Source organism: Vulpes lagopus, chromosome 8 (assembly GCF_018345385.1).
Source record: "Vulpes lagopus strain Blue_001 chromosome 8, ASM1834538v1, whole genome shotgun sequence".
In the NCBI taxonomy this organism is placed as follows: Eukaryota; Metazoa; Chordata; class Mammalia; order Carnivora; family Canidae; genus Vulpes; species Vulpes lagopus.
In genome coordinates, this window is record NC_054831.1 from 3,676,215 (window position 1) to 3,701,154 (window position 24,940).

At 49.1% G+C, this 24,940-nt stretch overlaps 1 long non-coding RNA gene across 1 annotated transcript; it reads right to left on the minus strand.

Annotated features, from left to right (window-relative positions):
• Nucleotides 1-3,766: 3,766 nt before the first annotated feature.
• On the minus strand, nucleotides 3,767-9,440 carry LOC121496680. Its single transcript, XR_005989308.1, has 3 exons — nucleotides 9,321-9,440; nucleotides 4,476-4,556; nucleotides 3,767-4,127 (listed from the first exon to the last, which is right to left on the minus strand). It is a non-coding gene; the product is annotated as an uncharacterized LOC121496680 (long non-coding RNA).
• Nucleotides 9,441-24,940: the final 15,500 nt, after the last annotated feature.

Here is a 24,940-nt window from a genome sequence, read left to right on the forward strand (position 1 = left end):
TATGTGCTTCCCCCCTCCTCTGTCACTAATGTTCTTTCCTGTATCTTTCATTTCAAATGTCACCTCCTCACTGAGGCCTGATTACTCATTGAAGTAGAGACCCCATCTCTGTCACATTCTACTGTGCTGCTGGCTTGGACGTTCCTTCATCACGTGAATCATGACCTGCCTCCACCTGCCTCTCAATTCCAGTGTCTGCTCTCCTTGTGCTCCTGCTAGAAGTAAGTGCCACGAGGGGTGGAGGCTTATTTAACTGACTCACCGCTGTGTGCCCAGGCCCAGCTAGCCGCTGGTGGGTGCTTATTAAATATCTCTCTAGTGAATTTACTTATTTACTTATTATGTATTTTCCCTGTGTTACTGCTTTGGGGTAGGAGGGACTTAAAACACATAACAGTAGTGGAGATGGTGGTGATCTTTGTTTCATTTTTGAGCTGAAGTTGTCTTTCAGATGATCTACCATTATGTCTCATGTGGTGTTTTAAATGATATTTAAGCATTTTAAGGAAAGGATTCTTAGAACAGTTTTGTTAGGGATTTATGACGAACCTCAGCATCTATTTGCAAAGTTATTCTTTGTTCATCTATGCAAGGAGAGCATGAGCATGAGCCTGAGACCCTCTGGATCAGAGACCCTTGCTCTAAAGTAAAGCAGTGACTGGTGTGTCACTCTGTTAAACGGCTTTAATTGCTTTGTGTAAGAGGAGTCACCCTTGCATGAAATGACTGTCAAAAATTATTTTGATATTAATCAGAACAATTAAAACCAACAATATCTTTGACTGAAAACCGTGGCTGCATAAAGACTGCGCTGTTTGGAGCTGCCAAACAATGGCATTTCACGTGTTCGGCCTTTTGGTTTACGTTCCTGTGCTCAGAGCTGCTCATAATTGATCACAGGTGGAATATATTTTGGGGGCTATTAGCCATTTACATCCTCTACCTGAAATTGTCTTTGCAAGTTCTTCGCTTTGTATACTGGGATCTGAGCATTTTTCTTTTTTAAGTTCAATTAGTCAACATATAGTACATCATTAGTTTCAGAGGTAGAGTTCAGTGACTCATCAGTTGCATACGACACCCAGTGCTCATCCCATCACGTGCCCTCCTTCATGCCCGTCACCCAGGGACCCCTTCCCCCCACCCACTTACCCCCCTCCAGCGACCCTCAGTTTGTTAACCAAGAGTTAAGAGTCTTTCATAGTTTGTCTTCCTCTCTGATTTTTTTCCCATTCAGTTCCCCCTCCTTCCCCTATGATCCTCTGCACTATTTCTTATATTCTGCTTATGAGTGAAACCATATGATAATTGTCTTTCTCTGATTAACTTATTTCTTTCAGTATAATACTCTCCAGTTCCATCCACGTCAATGTAAATGGTAAATAGTCATCCTTTCTGGGTGGTAGTCCACTGTAATATAGACCACATCTTTATCCATTCATCTGTTGAAGGACATCTTGGCTACACCTTTTAAATATATATGCTTTTGACTCTGACAAGGTAAACGCTAGCATTCCTGTGTATGAATTTATTTCAGTTTCTTGAATTGAAGCCATGACAATGGAGAGAGAGGTTAGAGATAGAGATAGAGATAGAGATAGAGATAGAGATAGAGATGATAGAGATAGAGATAATTTCACATAGGCCCAGATTATATTGAACAGGTAACCTGATTTAGCTGTTTTCTAAATTAAGCTATTTTCTAAATTAAGCTAATAAGGTAAATGTTGGAAAACAAAACCTACGCATTCTTAAATGAGTAAAGATATTATATATGTTCACAAATAATCCACGTTGAAACTCCGGCTCACTATGAAAAGTGAGCAAAGAAAAATAATAGAAAGTCAGAGGATAAAATTGTCCGACATAACTATAGACTCCAAAAGGTGTACCTTGATTTGGGGGAAATCAGAAAGTGCCCAGCAGCACCCACCCTGACCCCAGGTGTTGTATCAACCGTGTCTCCAGACTCTGCCAAAGGCCCCTGGGTCAGAGCAGAACCATGGGGTGAGAGAGCAGCGTTCCACAGCCACTAGCCACCTGCATGGCTGGTGAGCGCAAACCACAACCGCACCGTCAAGCTCCAGCCCCGTGTGAGTGGATAAGCTTCAGAATCCGAAATGGAATATTCCTCAGCCATTGGAAGCGACAAATACCCACCATTTGCTTTGACGTGGATGGAACTGGAGGGTATTATGCTGAGTGAAATAAGTCAGTCAGAGAAGGATAAACATTATATGGGCTCATTCACTTGGGGAATATAAAAAATAGTGAAAGGGAATAAAGGGGAAAGGAGAAAAAATGAGTGGGAAATATCAGAGAGGGGGACAGAACATGAGAGACTCCTAACTCTGGGAAACGAACTAGGGGTGGTGGAAAGGGAGGTGGGTGGGGGGTTGAGGTGACTGGGTGACGGGCACTGAGGGGGGCACTTGATGGGATGAGCACTGGGTGTTATGCTATATGTTGGCAAATTCAACTCCAATAAAAAGAAAATTTTTTAAAAATCAATAAAATTTGATAAAATAAATAAAATAAAATTTGATGAGCACTGGGTGTTATGCTATATGTTGGCAAATTCAACTCCAATAAAAAGAAATTTTTTAAAAAATCAATAAAATTTGATAAAAGATTATATCTGACAAAAAATTAAAAAATAAAAAAGAATCCAAAAAGGCATGTGAGGCTGAAGTTTGCTGGCTGTACCCGGGGCACCCGTATCGCCCAGGAGGAAACCGATGGCCTGCTAGAACTGGTGGCCAAGGGGGGCTTGAGGATCACCGCGACAGCAATGGCAGGGATGGTTGGGAATGCCACCGGGACGTGAGCACGCTGGGCCCAGCAGTGGCTGGAAGCTACAGTCCTCCTCCCACCTCAAGGAAGCAGCTTCCTGAACCTGGACTGTCGTGCGGTGAGGCTGCAGGCTTCGGGCAAGCCACCTGGCTCGCCAGTGGGGAGGACCACCCTGCAGACACTGTCCCCTCCCTCCTTCCCGGTCTCCTGCTGTCCCTCCATCGGGGCCACAGGAAGCCCAGAGGCAGAAAACATGTGAACACAATCCATACTGGGCTTCGTTCTGGAGTCCTTTCCCCAAATTACTTACAAGCCAGCATCGTTTATTCTTCTCCTTGAATGGAGAGCTTATTTGTTATGTATTGAATTCTAACATCTAATAATCATATTTGTTTATTCTGCTCTGCAGCTGTAGCTTGTCTTTTGAAAAACAGATTCCTCATTATCACAATCATCTGCTTTTCAGTGCGGTTTAACATCCACTGGAGCTTGCAGGGCTCATTTTGTTGGCCAAACTATTATTTCCCCATGTCGTGTCTTAACGGACTAATAGGCAAAAGCCTTCTGATCGCCGTGGGCAGAGTGCCTGGCCCTTGCTAGGAATTTAGTAGATTTTAACACTTGGCGAGGAGGTTTGCCCTACCTGGCTTTCCTTTTCATTAAAAGAAATTTTCTTTTTCTTTAGAATTGCCCCTCTGCATGTTTGCTGGGATGATTTATTTCATCCTGAGCATATACCTCATTAGTCTTCTGTTTTTCAGGCCAGAACTTCCGACAGTAGCCAAAGCTTTGCCTCTAAGTCACATTTGACCAATGCTGCTTTATTACGAACTGATGTTTTGCCCAAGCGCACGCCACTTGTTCAGTGCAAATGCTTTGTTTTTAATGAGGAAAATTTAGACTTAATATCTGCAAGGAAAAGTAAGAGTTGGGTATCTGACATCACTCCTAATCCTCTGGGATGCTGGAAATGCGCAACATCTGGGTACAATAAACAATAATAAGGCCTAATAATGTTTCCATTGCTCAGCATCTCTTAATAACCTGTCTACAGATTTTCCAAATGCCCTATGCAAATAATCACAATAAAGTTTCAAAACCACAGGCATCATTAGCTTGTATATCCTGAGAATGATTTTGCCGAGCCAAATAGGGACATGCACACGTGGTATAAAATTCCTGGCCGAGAGAAACATCAACCACAGCACATGGGGAAATGCTTAATGAGTTACACAAAAACAAAATGTCCAGACTCCTGAAGATTTGATTTGTGTTGCATCTTGATGCAGGTACCGAGGATGGAAGGGTCGGGATGATTAAACTCCAACTAGAGCCTGTGGAACAGTGCAAAAAATTTCAGCATTCAGTTTGGCTTTTTTTTTTTTCCTTAACTTTAAATACATTTGGGTTTTGCATTGCTCTTAAATGTACTAAATAACACTCACAAGAGTCCTACCAATGCAGCCGTAAGACAAGACCATAATTTATTGGGGAAATTGACCAAAACAAAAATACATTTCTGGAAAAGGTGAAGAATGACTTTACCTTTCTCTTTCCCTTTTGCTGAGCAGTTCTGTGTACTTGGCTCAGGCAGGAAAAACATGCATTGATGAATTAGGTGTTGCGAGCACCCCCTGCCATGTTAGGATGGAGGACCTGTTGGCATACTTTCCCCTAATTACCTGTCATTTTCTCTCTCTCCTTGGGAATGTCAGGGAGCTGTCCAGAAAAATAATTGCTTCACGCGGTGGGCGGGTCAAGACCTTTTGGAAGAAAGAATAAAATATCACATTCAAATATCTGTCTTGCAAACTCTCATATTTTGTACTTCCCACAATTCCACTGTGTAAACGAGTGATATGTGTGGGTCAGTCTGTGTATTACCTTTCGAGGCGGTGAGTGTTCTGGGGATACAATGTAGAAATATATGGTCTCTTTCTCGAAGACATGTAAGGTAACGAAACATTGCTAATTTAACATCATCCAGGAATATGAGGTAGTATTTGTGCTTCTAGGTGAGTTAAAATGTACAAATACACTGGCCTATTATTTCTGGGAAGATGTACCAATGCCAGATAATCTCATGTCTCACTCTCGAGACAGTGAGCTGTGTGTTTCCAGATCTAGGCCCCAGTCCCACTTTGTAGCATCAGTGTTTTCTGATAATTGGATGCAGGCACATTCTCGAAACAGATTAGAGAGCAGGTGTCCAGGTAATGCTGAACGACACCATGCTTACGCAAGGGGGGTAGAAACTTCTCGAGAACTGCAAGCTCAGGAAGGCTTCTCCACAGTTAGAGAAGCAGGTAGGAGGAGACAGGGTCCTAGTGTCAGGCAGCCTCGACTTAGGCTCAGTTATGAAGTCCCCTGCCCTACGCCACCCTGGTTTGATAGCAAGACCTGGAGGAGAGAGGACAGGTGGACAAGGGAACTCAGCACCACTGCGAGCTCCCTGTCGGCCTGATCTCATGTGCAGGCACAGCTGGTAATAGTGGGTTGCACCCCAGCATCTCAGGGCCTCTGACAGAGGCAGCTCTCTCATCAGCAGATGCACCTCCTGAGGGGTCTGCTCCTGGGATCGTCTCCCCAGGCCTCCCCACCTGGAACCTGTGCACCCACATCAGTGCTGTGAAGACCTTCTCTGTGTCCCTGCTCCTGGGGTCAAAAAACCCCAAAGTAAAGCTGTTTGCATTCTGGATTTTAAAGAGGAGCATCTAACTAGACACATGCTTGTGAAGATTTCAAATTCCAGAAGCACAGGTAACCTTCCAAAACAAAACAGAATGGGCCAACATTTAGGCTTCTTGGCAGCATGAAATCACAGTCCTAGTGAGGCATCAGCTTCCGAAGTGTTTTTTTTTCTTTTTTTTTTTTAATGTTCTATTTATTTATTCATGAGAGGCACACAGAGAGAGAGACAGAGACAGAGACAGAGAGACAGAGAGAGACAGAGAGAGATAGAGATATAGGCAGAGAGAGAAGCAGGTTCCCTGTGGGGAGCCTGATGCAGGACTCAGTCTCAGGACCCCAGAATCATGTCCTGAGCCAAAGGCAGATGTTTCAACCACTGAGCCATCCAGGTGCCCCTAGAGGAGACACCTTGAAAACTGAACAGTGATCAAAATATGGAAGGCCACAATGGCAAAGATATGACATAGAATAAATTGCACGAAAAGCAATGAGTTAGTGAGTAACCATTGATAACAAGATCATACGGTTTCATGCAAAAGTAAAAAGAAAAAAATCATACAAAAGAAATGGGGCTGTTCTATAAAAATTAATGCCAATAGTCTGCATCTCAGATTTCCAATGATTTCCCCAACATCTTGGAAGGGGGGCTGGACAGAAGAAAAAAATTTATTAGCATGCTACATGCTAATTCTTTTGTTGTATGTGGAGGAGCTAGGGGATGCAGTCTAAAATGTTGTTGGAAAAATTATATTATTATAATGATATATATGTATGCATTACATATATTACTTTAAACTTAAGTATTAAAATTGTTGGAGATAAGCAGAAAATCTTTAAAAAAATCATAACAAGAAAAGAGAGAGCATTGCTTAAGCAATATGGCCAAGAGTAGGGAGGGAAATAAATCAGAAACATGAAGGAAACATAAAAAATAGAAATCCTAAACTAGGACGACAGACTTAAGACCAAGCAAACAGTTAATATGGCAAAATAAATGTGTTAAACTATTGTATTAAAGGACAAACTCTCAGACTGTATCAAAACAAATGCAAACGTGTGCCTCCCTTCAAACTCTCTCTTTGAAACATGACTGTCTTTTTTTTTTTTTTTTTTTAATTTATGATAGTTACAGAGAGAGAGAGAGAGGCAGAGACGCAGGCAGAGGGAGAAGCAGGCTCCGTGCACCGGGAGCCCGACGTGGGATTCGATCCCGGGTCTCCAGGATTGCGCCCCGGGCCAAAGGCAGGTGCAAAACCGCTGCGCCACCCAGGGATCCCTGAAACATGACTGTCTTAATGGAGAAGACAGATTCTTGGGGAAAGGATTTCCTGTCCTACAGGATGGAAGGAAAACCAGCAAGAGGACATCCATCCGTCTGTCCACCCTTCATTCGTTCACGCAGCTCGTGTCTCCAGAATGTCCACCGATGTGAGGGTGGTTCTGGGGCATAGGATGGAGGATGAGACACCGCGATGTCCATCAGCTCTTGGGAAGGTGACATTCGGGAGGGGAGCACAGACATGGCCAAGGTGGGCCTCTTTGGCGGTGAAGGAAAGAGCAGAGCACAGGCTGGCTCTTGGGGGAAGACATCAGCTGGAAGCAGGTGGGGTCATTAGATCACGGGTCATCTGTGTCTACATTTCATGTGGGAAAAATCAGATCAGATAAATAATACGTGCTCCTGCACTTGAAATGGACCCATTCTGTGCACATTTCAGTGCTTCTCTTTTTCAGTTCTTAATACTAATTTTTTTTCTTTTTTTTTTCTTTTTTGCCACGGGGGCTACCTCTCGGGGTGGACACTGGCCATCCCACACACCAGAGCTTGACCCTCCGTAGTCCCCTTCCAAGGGTGAAGCCTGGGAACTGGTTGAACACAAAGAGGCTCTGAGTTATACGTGTGAACTTTTCTTAGAGCAGAGGGAGTATAAAACGACCAGTGAAAGTCAGAATTCAAGAAATCCACCTGCACGGAGCAGAGAATTGAACTGTTGCACTGTCCCGAGTGGGGCTGGAAACGTGCAATTACTATAAAAAATCAGTATTTTTTATAACTGATCAGCCATTGTGTTAAGGTCTGAGGTTTCCCCTAGTTCGTTGAAGGTTTTTTAATAATTCTGCATATTTTTAGAACCAGGCAGGGGGAGCGTGAGGTGATCACAGCTTTCTATGTGGCTTCCATCTGTCCAAGGGGCTCACATCTCTCCCTGTCGGGGCCTGTCTGGGTGGAGCCCCCAGAAGCAGACCCCACGATGAAGATGTGAGTGCAGGTTGCGAGCTTTGGAGGTGATCGCGAAATCAATGGCGAACGAGTCGGGAAAGGTTTCAGGATGGGAGACCAGTGCCAGGTGCCTTCATTAATGAGCAGATCGTCCCCTCTGGGCATCTGGGGCCCATTCCCACTTTGCACTCTGGGACCCCGCAGAGAACAGGCTTCCAAGGGGTCTCCCCTGAGGGGTGCGGAGCTGGATGCCTACCCGCGTGGTCCCTTCCAGCTGGCGAAGGGCTGCTCCGGCCTGTTGACTCTCCAGCTTGGTCAGCCAAGCCTGGCTCTGCAGCCATGGAAAGCCCTGCAGCACACGGTCACAGGGACGTGCAGCAAGAAGCCATGGGCACGCCCATGAATGGAGCGTGCCGAGGTGACACCAGTGGACTCTAACAGTATCTACTGAAAGGCTGTCCCTCCGCTCTCCCCGGCTGCTCCTTTTTTCATTTCTTTGTAAGGCGGGTGCTGTGGGCCTGATTCTGCTAAACCACTGTGGTCTCTGTTAGACTTTCCCTCCTTCTCCTCCTTCCTTCCTGTCTGCACATGTTTCTTGAGCACCCACTCTGTTTAGGCCTCGGCGATGACAGGTGGCTGGACATCTGTGTGTGCAGGTCCTCCACGATGCTGTGCATAAGCATAAAATACTGTGGACCTGCAACTGCCTTCTCGCTCGGAAGCAGGAAGAAGGGATCTGTCCATCTATCTGCCTGTCCGTCCATTTATCCACCTACCCACCCACTCATTTATTCAAAAAACATTCATGGAGGGCCTAATGCGTGCTAGGCAGTGCCAGGCACTGGGTATACAGCAGTGACCAAAACGGGTAGCAATCTTGCCATCACAAGTGTTGCTTCCTTGTGAGGGGCACAGACAAAAGCAAGACAGAAAGGCAAGTTCTACAGTACATCAGTGGTGCTAACCTGGTACCGAAAGCCGGGGAGAGGGACAGGGAATGTGACGGGCAGCTGGCATCTTCACAAGAATGTTTGGGAGCTGTTCCTCAGAGAAGGCGACATTTGCATCCTCCCCACCCTTCCAAGGGGAGAGGAGGCTTGCCTTGAAGGTGCCCACAGGGGCCAGGAGCTGTGCCGGCCTGGCACATCCTAGAAAGATGAAAGCCGTGCAGCTGGGCCATGGTGAGCCAGAGGGTAAGGAGGAGCTGCGTTATGCAGGCATGGAAGCCACTGGTTGGAATGAGAAGCCCTGGAGGGGTCGGAGCTACCCAGTCCTGTGACCCCGCTTGGGTTTTAACAGGGTCACTCTGGTTGTTGTGTTTAGAGTAAATGAAAGGAGCGAGATTGTCCTAGGTGGCCGGGCTAGCAGGCAAGGGCGATACCCCAGGGGATGAGAGGAGTGCAGTACAGGGCTGCCCCTTACAGGCTGTGCCCGCACAACATGAGGGGGCGCCATTGCAGCAAACCTTGTTGGAGTGACGCAATGAGATCCCCCTGGGTGGGCCAGGGGGTTAGCAGTGGACGGGGTGACAGGCGTTAGGATTCTGGACCTATCTGGAAGGTAAGGCTAACAGGCCTCGCCAACAAGGTCCCCTTCCTATTGGAAATGGGATCACCTTTTGCTGTCCCCCTCAGAGGGCCCCTCTCCAGAGAGCAGGTACTCTTTGATTCTCAGGAACCCGCAGAATGGCGCCGGGTGTTCCGCTGGTCTCGTCGTAGGTCATCAATCTCCCCAGAGCCTGCGGAAGACAAAGTGGAAAGTGAGCCCAGATACATCTCTGGAGACAAGGTGCCTATTAATAGAATGTCATATGTGGTCAATGACATCGTAGGGATTTGTGTTTTCTGAAGGGGAAAAAATATTTTGTCTTTGATGGATTTTCGGTTTTACAGACGTAATTAATCACAACGTCTTAAGAAATCAATTTCTCTAATAGCAAAAATAATCTATGTTTTGCCAACTGGAAACCCTGCTTTCATGTAAGAAACACTCTCTCTCAGTTGATTGTACTTCTTGGCGCCAAGAGCAAGAATTCTGTCCGTGTGCACAGATTATAATGATTCACTGAGGAAGTAGGAAGTTCTCAGACCAGCGGAGAGCGTTCAAGTGCTTCTGCGTTACCAAACGGACTCGCACCCAGAAATGGGCTTGACACAGAAACAGTAAAATGGACGAGAACAATTGTTTCCCAGACTCCTGAGCAATAAATACACGTGTCTACAGTGTCATGCAATAATCCGGAATCAATCGAAGACTGCGTAGAACACGGCAGGTGTTCTCTTAGTTCCGGGCCCTGCCCCCACCGCAGCCCCCCCCACCCAGTACCGCCGGGAGAGGGGCTCTGGTCTCTCCCAGCACACCCCGGGGCGGCCCGGCCACCTGTCTGTGGCTTCCCACTTGAGCAGCACTCATTTTTGGAAAGTTCTTCTGTTAATCAGAAATCTGCTCTGCTGCCATCTCCCCATCGGCCCTAAGGTCTGTCTTCTGGAATTGCAGAGAATTTGTGCAGCTCTGCTTGCAAAGAGATAAAGACGGGCATCGGGGGACCCGTAACGTCTTACTTGTCGCAGCGCCCCCTTCGCAGCCCCTTGGACCGGCCCCAAGGACGGTCTCCTCGAAGCAGCCGTTTGCACCGAGGCCTGTCAAGGGGCTGCTGTTCCTACAGAGACTCACCCCATACTTTCCACATCTGTCCCCGTGTTTCTGGGGGGGACCCGAGTCCAGGCCCGTGTCTAGCATGCCTCATCCCTGCCATGGGCTCCAGAGGCAGAGTCACTTTGGGGAAAAGGTTCCACTTGTTTGAAAACAACCAGGGAGCTCACACTTGGCTCACCCCAGCCCAGAGGTTCGGGCTCCGTTGGAAGAGAAAATCCAGCACCCCGAATCCGCCAGGGTCTGGAGGACAGCTCTCAAGAGAGGATGGCTTGATGTATAAATGTTAACTGCCTTTGTCATTTTCCTGCCAGGCCTAACCTTGTACAAATGTGCTTTTAATTAAGCAAGAGCTTTGCTTATCATTCTCCCGCTCTGTTCAGTTTCCAGAGACTGTGCCAAACAGTCTCGGTCAACTTCTTCACTTTCCGGGGGTGGGGTGCGGGGTGCCCAGCCACGGCAGCTGGTGTGCTGGCTGGGGTCCCGGCCGCGGGGTGACGCGCGGGGTCAGCAGGGTCCCCAGGAGCACCTGGCGGGGTGCCGCCCATGTCCATAGGCCCGGCCCCTGGCCGGCTGACTCGGTCCTGGGTGAGTGTAGAGGACACGTCCCAGGGAGCGGGGGGGACAGGCCGGTCAGTAAAGGGACTTGGGTTCCCTGCTCCAGAGGCCGCAGCTACAGAGTGTTTGGGTTGTGGGGGATTGTTGCCGTCCCAGAATCAGAACTCAGAACAAAGTGTCTCTTTCCTAAAATTAAAAAAAGAAAAGAAAGAAAGAAAGAAAGAAAGAAAGAAAGAAAGAAGAAAGAAAGAAAGAAAGAAAGAAAGAAAGAAAGAAAGAAAGAAAGAAAGAAAGAAAACAAGATCAACAGAAACACCCGATGGGGGGGTGGAACAGTGCCCTTGTGCCCCAAGTGTGCTGTGCCCTGCAAGAGGGAACACCTAGGAAGTCACCTCGGATGGGCTGTTGACGTTCCGGGGGCAAGCGCCTCCTTGCCACACTGGGCCGGGCGACATTTCTCCATTGCAGTCCGAATTCCAGCATTTTCTAAGGGGAGTGTGTCTAAGGACGTTATTTCAGCAAGAGTGGCCGGGCGCCCCCGCTAAGCCTCCCTCTGGCAAGTCCCGACGCCTGCAGGTCCCGACGCCTGCTTTCTTTGAAGGTAAATAGTGCATCTAAGGTCGGGGGCGGGGGGCGGTGGGGGGGGATCACTCCCCTCGAGCTGTTGTGAACACTGCCTGACAGGTGGACTCGCTGAGCGAGAGTTACAGGACAGGTCTTTGGGGTCAGAGGCCACAAAGCCTGGAGCTGTCACCACAGTCGTCTCACTGCAGGTATTTGCCAATACCCGTTGGTTCCTCCGCTTTCCCTCGCCTCAGGGAGGCTGACGCTCCAGATGGGCGGCCTGGGTCTCCGGGCTCAGCTGCTCGCTTGGGTCCACACTCCTGTCTGGTGTCTGCAATTCCAGGGGGGAGTGTGGCCTCCCCGTGTCCACTGGCCAAGCCCTTGGCTCTAGGCTGCTTTGAGGTGGGAGTAGCAGGCAAGTTCACGTCTATGGTTTCAGAAGTGACCGTCCCTTCATCGCTCACCCGAAGTAGAAATTTCAAGTGCCTCCTTGCAGAAGGGGTGGCTCCCTGATTCATCATACTGGGGCGAGTGCTTTGGCACACGCAGCGACCCCAGTTACAGAATGTCACGCCAGCCAGGCCCATTACAAATGATGCTTCTCCTGATGATGAGCCCACGTCCCGGGGACCCAAGGCCCGACAGCAGGTGGACATCTAAGCTGTGCCCAGCCTCGCAGGCCCCATGCTCCCTCTGCTGCCCTCCAGGAGGCTCCAGACCCTTTAAGAGGGGAAGGCTCGGTCCTGGGCAGGAGGAGAGGCACCTCCTTCCTGCACAGGCTCAAAAACTGTTCCGTGCCCCTGGGTTTTGCATTCCCCGGGGTGGGAGGAGTGGTGCCGTCGGTGCCTTGCTGGGTCGTCCGCATTCCCTGACCCACCCACTCCTTCCGCCGCTCCCCAAAGCTCGTCTGCTGGTGGCATCTCCCCAGCCCTTCATATTCCCCCTCCAAGGGCCAGGGCCATGGTAGCCAGAGCAATCTATTCCAGAGGACATGGTTTTCCAGATTGAAATAAGGTCAAGGCGCTGTCACCCAGCAGGTGGTCTCAGACCTTGATGGGTGGAGGCAATGGGGACTCAAGTTCGCCAGTGACAACCCAGAATGCAAGCTGGAAAGGGCACCACAGTGTGACCTGTCGTCTGGGTGTTGTCCTGGAGGTGTGAACAACTTTGCAGAGAATCACCCACCTGAACTACAGGGCTTCTTGCCTCCTCCACTAAGGTGACCCACCTCTCCAGTGTCGCCTTCGTGCGTGGGCTTCCTCCCAACCAGAGATGGACGGGAGGAGTGACGCCAGACGAGGGTGTGCAGCATGTGCTCCTGGTGGCCTCCCGAAACCGGAGGCCTTCGGGACGGGGTAGGGAGGGCGCTGGACCCTCGGCACCCTCGGTCCTCGCGAGAAAACTGACCTCTGTAAGAACAGGTTGGGGTTTTTCTTTAAACTGTATCAGTTCCCTAGAAAAATAAAGTCCCCGCCTCGTTTTGTTTTCCGTTTTGAAGCTGTTACAAGAAAAATGGGGTGAGAACGGATGCCCCCCATATGCGTCCCTGGGCCCCGAGTCGACAGGACTCCCCCACTCCCCCACTCCGCCATCGGTCGCCTGGCTCCCCTCTGTACTCTGATCCCAATCCTAAGCCAAGGGGCCACCCCATCCTCAGTCACCACCCCATCCTCAGTCACCTTCCGCACGGACTCCGTAGATTTCCAATGTCAAAATCAGGGAATTCCCCACACGAGCATTTTATTGGGGGGCCAGGGGGAGGAGAGCAGGAGGATGAAAAGTAAATTAAGTACAGCTTACATTTTCCACACCCCCGTGGATGCTAGGTTTTGGCCAAGGCTCCTTCTTTGCCATGTGTTCTGCGTGTTGAATAACAAACCGAAAGGTTCGTTTCCAGGGTCATGTTACTGTTGGCTGATAGCGTATCATTTCAAGGGGGTCCATTTTTCTCAGCTCCGCTCAAATCACTCTGGCAAGTTTAATCTGGTCTAACAGTCTTGCTATTTACTGCTGGAATTTCTGTATCTTAAGAGCACCCTGGGAATTTAGCTTACTGGCTGCAAGATTGACTTACGGCTCGGAACCAGGTGGAAGTGGGGACGCAGAGAAACTGTACACTGGGATGTGTTGCGGAATTATCTCTGCTCGGAGAGCATTCCCAGGGGCCCGGGGATTAATTCCTGCTTTTCAAACAGTGCAGAAGTGATTGCTCGAACCTGGAGATTTAGAACACCCCCAACGCCATGAGAGGGCCGCTGTGCTGGGAACCACGGGGGGCTGGGAGGAACACAGCCCCCGGGCTCTCTGATTTACTAGCCCTGTGGTCTTGGGTGTATCCCTTGATCTCTCTGAGCGTTCCTTTCCTCATTTGCAGAATGAGGTTAATAAATCCCACCTTGGAGAGTTGTCCTGGCGATGGAGCAGGTGATGCTCCCGGGAAACATTACATCCTTCTTTCTGTCTCTGTTTAGAGATTCTCCATCCAAATCTCCCCTAATCCAAACCACTCTCTCTTGTTTTAACTTTTTAAAAGGTGTTTTGAATGATACAGAGCTTGGGAATCATGAGGGGAATCAGAGTGAGTGTGAGCCCCAATCTTCCCAGTTGGCACCATAGTTGGAAAAGCTCTTTCTCCAATTTGACTCATCCTATTCCTGCAAAACCTTTGAAGAGGTCGTTGTTACTTCTCTTACGTAGATGCAGCAAGTGCAAAGCTGGGACCTTCAAACCAGGGACAACCATGATGACAGTGGCGATGACTGGTGGTTGTGATGCTGATGGGTGCTGGCGTTCCCAAAGGCGTCCTTCCGTGTGTCCGACACTCTGCGAAGTGGTCCGACATACGGTTACTCATGTGATACTCACGACAGCCTACTTGGGAGGACCACGATGATGCCCGTTTTATAACTGGGATGCATTTCAGAGATACCCAAAGTCACAAAGCAAGTGTGGAGCAGAACAGGATTCAAATCTGCTTTATATACGACTCCAGGTTCCAAATTAAATCGTGGTTCAATTCCTTTTACCCTCTCAAGTGATAGATGATACTAGGGAAGAAATGTTCCCTTTGTAGAAAGTGTGTCATAAGGAAGATTTTTAGAGGAAGAGACAGTAAGAGCATTCAACAAATAATTTACATGTTTAAGATTAAGCCAGTGCATGGGACATGGGGAAAACCTTGATGTCACCCACGTGAGAGATTACGGTAGCAGGTGTTTCAGAGACTGCTTTGGTTCCTAATCTATTTCCAGGGCCTTTGGCCACTTGTTCTGCACCAGCCACCACTCTGACCAGCTCCATGTGCATTCCAAGAAATCAGGCCAGCACAATCCTGTGGTGCCTCCTTGCCTACCTCTCCTCCCACCCTAGTCCATACATGTGCAACCTGCAGATCATGGGGAATTACAGTCCCATAAACTTTAGACCAGTGGAAGATGGAAGCAGAGGGAGAAGTGACTTCTCTTTTCTTCCTCAGAATGAATTGTTCTCAGACTGAAGCATTCTTAGGCCCTTCAGAAAATGGTACCATAAGGACTAGCCAGCAAGGACACTTGTGACCAAGTGGAGGTCATCTTGTGACACCTGCACCCTCAGATTGGCTCTCACTCTTCCCCCTGCTCACTGCTCTTCGTGCTCAAGACTGTTTTCCAAGGAACTCATTCCTTGGGATAGTACTAGCATGCATGATTCTGCCTCGGACCCTGCTAGCTGGGTCACCCAGGCCAGGACGCCAGGACTGGGGTGATGGGCATCAAAGATGGAAGGGATATGTCATCCAGTCACACTTAAAAAAAGGCAAGGACTTGACTGGAGGTGAGTGTAAAGAAAGGATCAAGGATGACTTCCAAGCTAAATTTCAGTTACGTGATGCCTTCTTAAAAAAAAAAAAAAAAAAGTCCCCATTGATGGGCACTTTACTAGTAATCTGCTTCCATTTATTCAGCAATCTCCAGCACCAACCATCGTAGATCTGCGGAGGACCAGGGGCCATCTCTTCCATGACAGAAATCCTATGAAATGACTGTGTAATAGGAATAGGAGTGACTTCTAATATCTGAATAGAATCCTGTAGTTTGGAAGGAATTTCATTTAATTTCTTCAGATGCCCCATGAAGCAGCAAGATGAGATCATTGCTATTTATACCCAATAACCCTGAGATGCAGAAATAATACTCCTCCTGACTGTGAGTTTGAACTCCTGGCGCCAGGTTCATTAGACTTATAAGCCTTGGTGCCCTGTTGTACCCTCGCTGACACCACTCCGTCTTTAGAGACCTATGGTTCCTCCTGAGTATGGGTGGGCTTGTGATTTCCTTCTTTAGTATAACCTCTCAAAGATTCTCAACAGGACAGGGGTCAAATCTTCACTTAAAATGTCTTTCCTGGACATAAAAAGAGAGAATATACCATGTTCATTGATTGAAAATACAATATTGTAAAAATTTCAGCCCTACTTAAAGGAACCCATCGATTCAATAAAATCCCAATCAAACCCCAATAGGGTCTGCTTTGTGATATTTGACAAGTTGGCACTTGAAATGTGGGAATTAAAAGGGCCAAGATAACTAAGGCAATCTTAAAGAAGAACAAAAGGACTCCCTTTCTTCTCTGCAAATTCATGCATTTCCTCCTTTTTAAATTCTCAAAATTTACCTTTTCCAGGAAGCCAACTTGGTATTGCCTACCTGAGTCATATTAACCCATGTAGTCTGCGCGGTTCCACTAGAAATTTTCAGTTTGCGTTCTGTGGCTTTGCACTATTGTAACTAGTAAGCTACTTCATGCACTCTGGTCCGGGCTTCACTACGATGCTATGATTTCCCTGGATCACCCTGTGGAGGGCAGGGCCAGGATCCAGAGCTGACCTCTTCCCCTTCCCCTTCCCTGGCTGCCTGGGGTCCTAAGGGAAGAGCTAGTGCTCCACCTACTTGGCATCTCCCCTCCGCCCTTTCCTCTCCCTGCACCCAAGACACCCCACAGAGCTCTGTGCAGTACTGGGCCCAGGACTTGGCTCAGCAAGTCCTAGCTCTTACTAATTATGACATCCTATACTCGAAGGTCATCAAAAACTGACAGGACACTCCTCTGAGAGTCGGAGGGAACGGGCTGTCTCCACATTGCTTAATGTGTGGGTGTTGTTCATTTGTGCACAGTCTCATTCCGTAGGCATTTACAGAATTCCACCCACTATTGTTCCTGCTCCTGGCTACCACTTACTGGACACGAGTCCTGCAGCACTGTGGTGCAGAGATAAGGCATCCTTCCTCCACTGAGGTCTCTCAGTGCTCCGGGGATTAACAGATTAACAACCAAATAATGTGGGATCCAAGCTGTTGATAGACACACACAGATGGGTCCTTAAAGCTTCCCCAAGGACAAGTTGGGCCAATGGAATGATTACAGTCACCTCCCTTCATCTTCTGAGGAGATCCACAAGTAGGAAACATGGATATGTAACAAAATCTGTAAGTTCTCTGCCAAAACTCTCTTTCCCCTGCTTTTCCGTTCCCACTGAGGTGGTGGTCCAGGTCCATGGCTCAACCCCTACCCTCCTCTCCCCTTTGTATCCTGCACAGGCTTCCAGATGGACCTTGAACACACAGCCTTGTTCCTCCACAGTCTGTCTTGACTCCCTACTGCCTTCAGCAGCATCGACTTACTTTCTGCTCCCTACAAAAACTACCTTTGGCACCACAGTATCTTGGTCACCCAAGACTCCCACAGGGAAACTAAAGTAGCTTCTATATATTTATTTATTCAGTGAGGTCAAATGTGACTTCTTCAGGAGCACCCTCCCTGGAATCACAGACTGAATGCTCACCGTCACTGCACTCCCTTCTTCTGTGACATGATGTACATAACATGATGTACATAAGCAGATGCCAACAGTTGTACATAAGCATGTGCCAACTTCCAGGGTCTGTTTCCTTTGCAAGACTGGGAACTCTATGAAGACAGAGACAGCGTCTGTCCTGATCATCACCACGGCTGCAGTTGGCAGAGCGTGAACGCATGAATGGTGCTTCACAACATGGTAACCGCCTGGGTCCTGGTTCCAAGACCATTCTCAGCATTTACAGGCTTCCAACCAGGATGTACTCAGACTTCTCTGGATCAGGTTTTATGGCAGAAGCTAAAAGAAATACAAATAGCTTGAAACTCAGCCCAAGACCCAGGGGCTTACAGGTTATTGGAGGAGACAGATGTGAACACGGGCTCTGAGTCTGGGCTCCCGTGTGCCACCTCCCATTGAACCCTGTAGAGCATGAGGCCATCATCTCACATCAGGATGTGTCTCCAGTGGCATCCCCCTTTCAGCTACTCCTCCCACTGTGCTTTCACTAAAGCTTCCGAGTTGAGGTTGTAGAGGTCAATGTCGAACATTCACTCAGGGTTGGGCACTGGTCAGAGCATTTTGCATGCAGTTTTATCATCCATCTGAGCAAGAACTCTGTTTCAGAGAAAAGACGTCAAGGTTCAGAGACATGACCTAACTTGTCCCCGGTCACACAGCCAGGGAGTGGGGGACGCTGACATGGATCGAGGGCTCTGTGACACTGGGATCAAGTCTCAGTGACAGAAGAGTTAGTCTGGCCAGTTTAGAAAGGGCTTTCCTTCTGTTCTCGAATGGACAACACACTCTGGGGGTTCTGGAGAATATGATTCCAGGTGAGCTTCTGGGGACAACTCTTATGCTGGAACAGCTGCCCAGCAAGCCTCCTGCCGAGTGGGGAGCCCCCGATCCAGTGCTGCCTGGGGAGCCTCAGGACCTGCCTCTCTCCCACTCAACTCACTTCCAAACGCACTCTTCGAAGGAGAGCTTCTTTCTTATTTTTTGAGTTATGATTGACATGTAACATGGTATTAGTTTCAGACATTCAGCAATAATGCGATACTTGTGTTGGAGTGCTTCCGATTGGCACAGACTAAGTCCCAACAGAATCCCTGCTGCAAGGGAGTCTGGGAAGTTAAGTTTTTAGCTTTTAGCCTCTGTGGAGCAAAAAGGCACATTAATTGGAGCTGGAGAAGATGTGGAGCAAGGCAAGTCAGCATCAAGCTCAAACACCAAAGTCCAAATATTAAATGGTGATTTAGTGTATATACATATATACATATCTTATATATCATATTTTATATGTATATTCTAGTATGTGTAGGTAATATATATATATAGATAGATAGATAGTGTTGGAAATATACTATACATGTAGTATATAGTATACTTATATATATAGGTATAATCTTCTCCTTCTAGATGGAAGCACAGGTCAACTCCCATCCGGCATATGCCATCATATCTCACCTTGCCCAAAGATCTTTTCAGTCCACTAACCTTCTGACTGCTATGGATGCCACAGATTGACTCCCCATTATATGTACCCACCTTCTTCCTCACTTCTAACACCAGCTACAGGCTCTTGTCCTTTCCCTGACCAAGAGAAGCTGGTTTACATCAGAGTGTGCACACGACCTCCTGCGAATAAAGACAGATTCCTCACCTTGTTCTGGCCCCGAGGACTTCAGCAGAAGCATGACAGGTGAAGCTTCTAGCAAAGTGGGTGCTTTCCTGGTGAAAAGGGAATTTCCAGACCGAACTGGAATTTCCTTTTAAAGTTGTCCTTTCCCTCTCTTCCTTCCTGCCTGGAAGTGTGAGGAAATTACCTAGGTGCTGGATGCATCCAGGGAGCCTGTGGGCCAATGCCACATCTAAGAATCAGAGGAAGGAGGCGCCAGGGTGGCTGAGGTGCTTGGGCATCTGACTCTCAGTTTCCACTTAGGTCATGATTGAGGGGTCATAGGATCGAGCCCTGCATTGAGTTCCACACTCATGGAGGAGTCTGCTTGGGATTCTCTATCTCTCTCCCCTGCTTAAATAATAAACAAACAAACAAACAAACAAACAAATAAATCTATCTATCTGTCTGTCTGTCTATCTATCTATCTTTAAAAATAAAAAAGAATCAGAGGAGGAAGCAGGAAGGAGCCACGCCCTGACTGTACCACACTGGTGTCTTGCCAGCCCTCACTTGCCTGCCTATGGACTTATCGCTATGCCAGAGAAATAAAGTCCAGTTTAGATAAACTTCTGTCTGTCCAGTTTTCTGGCTTCTGACATCCACAGAGGCCAAAGACTCTTCCCTAGGGTCAGTCCTTGGACACCCCACCCATGGCTGCTGGAACGTTAGGTCTGGTTGAGAAGTTAGGTGTGACCTGGCCTCAGTCTCATACCACCTGTATGAGACTTCAGCTAATCATCACTTTATTGGTTCTTGACTGGGTGGGTCGGGAATTCTGGCCAGGTGGTTAGTCTGTGTCATGTGATACTGGTGGTGATTATCAGCTAAACTGGATTCAGGTGGTACCTGGGATGGGCTGAGAGGGCTTTGTTCCCAGGCCTGGCACCTGGTGCTCCTTCATGTGGCCCCTCTTTCCCGCTGGCTAGCTTGGGCTTCCTCACAGCATGGTCGTCTCAGCAAGTCAGTTTGCTCAGAGACAAGAGCGGAAGCCGTAGACATCTTAAGGTTCAGGCTTGGAAGTTACATGACATTATTTCTGCCACATTCTCTTGGTCGAGAAAGCTCACAGGGCCCGCCCAGCTTCAAGGGAAGGAAAAGGGGACTCTCTCCTACCAGGGGAATAGCAGGGTCATATTGCAAAGGGGCATGGGGCATGGCAGATAGTACTGCCACCGTTTTGGGAAACAGATCTACCACACAACCTTTCACTTCCCTCCTGGTCCACATTACCTGCCACACATTGCCTTTTAATAATTTTTCTATGACAGAAAAAATTAATATTATAGGATTCCTATCGCACAGTTGAGTGCTGTGCTAACCACTTGCACACAGAATTTCTCACTGTGACTTGTGTTTTCAAAATGATTTTCCGTAGCCCTAATCTCTGGGTTCCTCTGAACCACCTGCTGATGGAAAGTCAGCTGCTGGTCAGTCCGTAAAGCAGGGTGAGTGACGATTCCCTGACAGATGGGACTTGTCGAGGAGTCTTCCTTAGGCTGGGATAATCCTCAACTTTTTCCCTTTATCCCTGGGGATCACAGTACACTGACTTCCATCGCTAAAAGAGTTCCTTCACACTCTTGTTCATTCAGTTCCCCCGGGGGGGATGGAGTCCTGTCTCTTTAGAGGTTCTTTCATTACTGAAAAGAAATCATTTCTGTGCCTCTGGGTACCCAATTAAAACTTGTACAGACAGAAGGTATTGGAGGGGCAGCTCGGTAGTAACTCCCTCCTATTCAGCTGTAAAACACCCTCCCGGAGCGAGTCAGAGAGTACAGACCGCGGTGGTAGCCCATGATGTCAGCAGGAGAACCGACGACAGACACACCCAGAGGCTTAAGGGTGTTTGTGCTGAACAACAGCTCCCTTGGGACCGTCTTATTTTATCCCTTTTGAAACCCTTGACTGGGATTCAAGAGTGAAGAATAAAACAATGCGCTGTTTGTGCACACAGAGCAACTCTGCGGCAGTAAAACAGCAGATGCGGTGACATTCCATTTCCAAAGAATAACCCGAAGTCAGAGGGACGCCGTGACCTCAGTGGAGTCAAGTGCTCCAAGTCAAAGGGGAAAGTTCTAGAACCTTCTAGCATCTCCGTAAGACTTCAGGGAGGTCATGGAGAAGTCAGGAGTGGTTTCCAGCAGGCACAACTGGCTCAGAAACACCTTTTAAATACTGAAGATACTTTAGGGGCAATGCAGTTATTTCAAGCTATTATTAGCTGAACGAGGAAACAGAGGCCCCAAAGAGCAAGGCCCCTGAGACGGGGGTTGATGCGGTGCCCCGATCCGGCTTTCCTAATCTCCAGCTCAGCCCGCTTTCCAAATGCAGCCTTCTTCGCGACTTCTCTGTCTTATCAGAAAAGTCCTATCAAGTGGCCCTGACATGGGGAGGTAGAAACAGTGGGGAGAGCAGTGTGTGGGGGTGTGACAGGTGCCTGAAGGGATGGCTCAGGATCAGGGGCTTCCGGGAGGGTTCTGAGGCAGCCTCGGGCCAAAAGCTGTGCAGGTCGGTGGGTCTCTAACACGATCCTCACTGAAGCGCAGAGGAAAGAAGGAAGATGCTCCAGAACAGTCGGTGCTCGAACGGAAACACCTGTGCACAGCCTTCGCTCCACGCTCCCAGCTCCACGCCCCGTGCTTGGGTGGAGACGGTGACAGTAGCGGTCACGGACCCACAGACACCTGGGGCCGCGTGGTCTCAGCATCTGCTACCCCAGCAAGTGTAGACAGGAAGCTGAAAAGACTCACGGACTCTGAGGTCCCGGTCGGATTCACGTGCATGATGCACGGAGCAGCACAGGAAAGACAGGGTGAGGGCCAGTCCTTGCGCAAGGAGGGGAGGCAGGGCAGTCGTGGATCTGAACCCCCCTGGCGCCTCGTGTGGGTGCTGGGGCACCTGGGAGCAAGCAGATCCGGGTATTTTAAAGGGCGCAGCTGCGAGCAGAATTCCTCCTCTTAGCCTTGTCTTTGGGGTTTGGGTCAGCAGAAGATGAAGAGAAAAGAGAGCTCGATCCCCTACATTCAAGCGAGCAAGGCCTGTCAGGGTCACAGTCAGGGGAGGGAGGAGAGAGGAGGAATCCGAGGCGCGGCCTGAAGCGGGAGCTTTGGAACTTTCCAGAGAGCGTCCTAAGGGAAGAAGGTCCAGTATTTTAAGATGCTGGGGAAGCTGCAGCAGGATCCCCCTCCAGCTCCTAGATGCTTACTCAGATCTGTGCTCTACCCACCAGCCTCAAGGTTTGGGGGGGTGGGAGTGGGGGGCATAGAGAGGAAGAGAGGCGGCCCTGCTCCGGCTGGCCCCGGGGAGAGGCAGAGAGCCCGCCGGGCTGCGGGATAGCCCCTAGCCCCATGGATTCAGTGGAGCCCCTGGGGTTACCTGCCCATGGGGGAGCCCCCCCACCACGGGATGGGGTAGGAGCCCCATGTTGTCTCCACCCTAAGGGCCCAGCGCCCCAGAGACATAGTCTTATTGTTTAGAAGCCTGGAACAGTTTATTGGTCAGGAAGGTTCGGGAGCTTTCATGAGAGTCCTGATGTCCACACTTGTCCTTCCCCAGCCTGGGGCTTTAACCTGAGCGAGTCCCGGCTGGATAGATTCCCGGGAGGCAGGAATTCAGTTATCACCTCTGTTCTGAACAGAGCCGCACCTGGGCAAACCTGTCCCGCTCTTCCCTCTGTCTCCGTCTCGCCCTCCCTCTCTGCCTCGCTCTCTCTCCTGCCTTCTCCCCTGTTATATGATTCTTCCTGCAAATCATCTCTGAAATCCTACCCATCTTTTTTTTAAATTTTTTTATTGGAGTTCAATTTGCCAACATATAGCATAACACCCCGTGCTCATCCCGCCAAGTGCCCCCCTCAGTGCCCGTCACCCAGTCACCCCCACCCCCGCCCTCCTCCCCTTCCACTGCCCCTTGTTCGTTTCCCGGAGTTAGGAGTCTCTCATGGTCTGTCACGCTCACTGATATTTTCATTCATTTTCTCTCCTTTCCCCTTTATTCCCTTTCACTAATTTTTATATCCTCCAAATGAATGAGACCACAGAATGTTTGTCCTTTTCCGATTGACCTACTTCACTCAGCCTATCCATCTCTCTTCCACCTGTTTTCTGATTTTGGAAAAAAACCATCACTTCTCAACCTTGAGGTTTTCCAGCCCATAATCCAGATAGAAGAGTTCTGCTGCAATAGTGTCAGGCAGGTGTATGCGGTGGGCATACCTAGACCTAGGTATGAGGAGCCAGACCTAGAATCGTCTGCTGTTTGAGGAACGGCCCCCCTGAGTCCAGAATGAGGAGAGAAGGTGGTAATGGGATAACAGCCACGTTGTCAGGACGCACGGCTGGAGGCCACCCCTGGCCCAAGGTTGTGAGGGAGAGAAATGGGCAGTTCACGGCCTCTGCAAAGCTGGTGACCGTAGACTGGGAGGACCTCTGGGGGTTCAGCAAGATCTAGATTAAAGATTAATGTGGGGCAGGACTCCAGGGACCTGACCCAGGAAAGGTGGCGCTTGCTTGTGGGTCTGTGGGCAGAACCGGGGGCTGCTGGCTACGATGGTGGTCGGTGTGTGACCCACATTCTTACCAGGAGGGGTTGACCTAGGCCAATGCAGAGCCGTCACTTCCTCAGTGGCCCAGGTCTTCTGTGGAGGTTGGAGTGAAGCTCAACCAGGAGAAGGCTAGTGTGGGGAGTGAACTTTGAAGGCCATGCCTGACCCCAAGGATATAATGCCCCCAAAGCACAGAGACTTTGCCCCAAGGGTCTCTTGTCCTGAGTGAAGCACTTTGTACCCTTCAAAGCCACTGGCTGAGGGGGTTTTAAAGGTAGGGAGGCAGGAGCAGGAGAAAGGGAAAGGTAGAGGAAAGATGGGGTCCAACAGGACACATCCCCTTGACCTTGGGCAAATTCCTTCTCCTTTGGAAGACAAAAGGATCACATTTTGGAAGCAACAATGGACCCCGCTCAGCCACCCTCACTCAGGACCCCAGAGTGAGCTTGAATAAGAAACGAAGTGGGGCATGTTCCTGACTCTACCTCTCCTGCTCCAGCCCCAGGGACACGACTGACCCTATACCTGCGCAGTCCCACGCGGTCCCCTGTGGCATTGGGGAAGACAAAGGGCAAGAGGCAGATGTTTCCAACGCAGGCCTGGGCTTTGTCAAGCTCAGAGCAAGCTCCTCCTGGGCTGGTGGGCTGGCAAGAGGGAGCGGAGAATTTTAAGCTGGAGCCAAATCACAGCCTCTTATGTGGGAAACCAGAAGTACCTTCCTGTCTGATAATCCCCTCCGCCTACATTCTGTTCTAAAAACTCACATTTCAGGAAAAAAAATACCTGGGGACAATATTGGGGGAGGAAAGAGATCAGAGGAATGTGAACCTGAGCCACCACCACGGCGGCTATAGCTCAGAGGAAGGAGGGCCCACTCTGCAGCCCCTCGGCTCCCCTCTGCCCCCCGTCCTGGCTGTGCAAGCACTCGGGGCTCTATCAGGAACCTGACACATAATAACGGGGCTCTTGAAATTGCCTTATCCGTGTTTTTACAAGGTATTTTCCAGGCAACTCTTGGCCGTCCCACTTTTCTATCAAACTGAGCTCCCCCTTCCTTCACTGCAGACCAGCGACGTGAAATCACTGTGCTCCTTCCTCGTGGAATATTCCTTTTGGGGAGCGAGGAGGATTTTGTTACCTCTGCCCAAATGAAAACGTTCATCATCACCCAACGCTGGGCCTCATCTGCCGGATGCGCTAATCTGTCTTGTACGTCATCCATCTCTTGAGTTGTCGAAGGCAGCCCTCGCTCGCCCGGGAGAGCAGGGTTTCGTGCAGCAAATAATCAGGACTGGGCGTGGAGGTGAGTCTGAAGATCATCACACACACCACCGCGTTTCCAGTCTGGGGATTATCAGTCCTGGAGCTCGGGGAAGATGCTTGTAGGTTTAAAAACTTCTG